The sequence below is a fragment of the Sardina pilchardus genome, chromosome 17 (genome assembly GCF_963854185.1).
Source record: "Sardina pilchardus chromosome 17, fSarPil1.1, whole genome shotgun sequence".
Taxonomy (NCBI): Eukaryota; Metazoa; Chordata; class Actinopteri; order Clupeiformes; family Clupeidae; genus Sardina; species Sardina pilchardus.
In genome coordinates, this window is record NC_085010.1 from 29,690,663 (window position 1) to 29,692,244 (window position 1,582).

General features: G+C 50.6%; 1 protein-coding gene across 1 annotated transcript in view; it reads left to right on the forward strand.

Annotated features, from left to right (window-relative positions):
* The first annotated feature begins 684 nt into the window (after positions 1 to 684).
* slc38a4 (solute carrier family 38 member 4) overlaps positions 685 to 1,582 on the forward strand; it is a 19,733-nt gene continuing 18,835 nt past the window's right edge. The window contains 1 exon segment of the mRNA XM_062517950.1: positions 685 to 770. The gene's annotated coding sequence lies outside the window, so the exon portion shown is untranslated.

The window sequence follows — 1,582 nt, forward strand, 5'->3', positions numbered from 1 at the left end:
CGCAGCGCGTAGTGACGCTGTGACATTGAAATTGTATAAACATTAACATTACAGGAATACCGAGTTGATGTTCTGAGAATTCCAGTATGTTTTAGATGGGTGGCCTTAGATCACTTTATGCGCTTTTCTCTGTGAAGGTGGATGGTGACCTTGCTTTTAGTAATTGCACGCACACACTCAAACACACACACACACACACACACACACACACAATTCTGATTGGAGCTGATAGCGTCCCTGCCTCCCGTCGGGGCCAGTTTCTGCGGTAGAGCGCTTGGCTGAGTGTCCGGGCACGTAGTGCATGAGGGTCCAATTGGAGCTGTGTTGTGTCTGGCCTCATGAGTGGGCATTTCGGATGGCCAGGCTTTAGTCTGGCCCAGCAAAAGAGAACAAACAGCTGTTGATGCAACAGGCCTCGTTATCTTGCCCAATTCTCTTTTTTTTTAAACTAGGGTTGTCTGTGTGCGTGGTGACATGACGCAGGAGTTCGAGTAGGGGTATGCACGTGTGTGTGTGTGTGTGTGTGTGTGTGTGTGTGTGTGTTGGGGGGCGGTGGGGGGCGGGGGTCTGGTTGGGATGAGGAAGAGACTTGGAGAGGAGGTGGGGTGGGGGGCCCAGAGAGAAGGCCCACTGATTGGTCGAGCAAAGCCCTCCCTCTGCCCTTTTAAGCGTCCCTCTCACCTGTGTGGCCAAAAAGTCTCTCTCCGTCCGCCTGACTGTAAGGACCGCTTGGACAGCTCCATATCCTCAGTAGCCCTCAGAGCAAGTGAGTGAGTAGCCGCATGCTTTGCTATTGTTTACAATCTGGATGCGTGAATCCTTGGGTGGTCTGTGCTGGTAGTGATGTGACAGTTTTAAGGAGGGGGAGGGTTGGGGGGGGTTGTCTGGGAGAGTTGTCTTTAAGTTTGGGTGAAGTTTCATTGAGGTGTCTGCGGTCGGAATGGCCAGAGCTGGGACACAGTGAGTGAGACCAGCGCTTAGGGGCGAGAGAGCTACAGCAAGCACAGAGCGAGAGGGGAAAAAGAGAGAGAAAGTGTTGGTGGCGTTACATTTCTAAGAGGTGGAATGCTAGACTGGGCTTTAATGCACGTACTGGCTTCTCTTTGAAGCGCAGATGTCTTGCACGTCGTAAAGCAGAGCCCTGGGCTCACCCAGCTGCTTCACATTCTTCTGGCAGCGAGCGCAGCGCCGATCATCTGCTCTCCCGTCTCCGTCACCGAGACTCGGCCGTCAGATTGACTTCTTCCCACCGATAGGTCTCAGAATCAGCATTGTGTGTCATGGAGTTCATGCAGCTTGGTTCATCGGCACGTCGTTGGTTGTTTGTGTGGCCATTTTGTATCTTCCTTCAGTGTCCCTGGTGAAGGTCTAAGAACCGAAAGCTTGGTAGTAAAACACTTTTTTTGCAAGTGTGCAGAGATTTTTTTCCTATGTATCTTCCTTCAGTGTCTGAATGTTCTTTGAAAGTTTTGGTGACGGTTTTGTTTGTATGTAGCAGTTAGAATTGGTTTGTACAAAAACACGGAGGCTGTAAGCATTAAGCAGCTTGACCATTATAGGACAGTGGAATCATGTTCAAGGT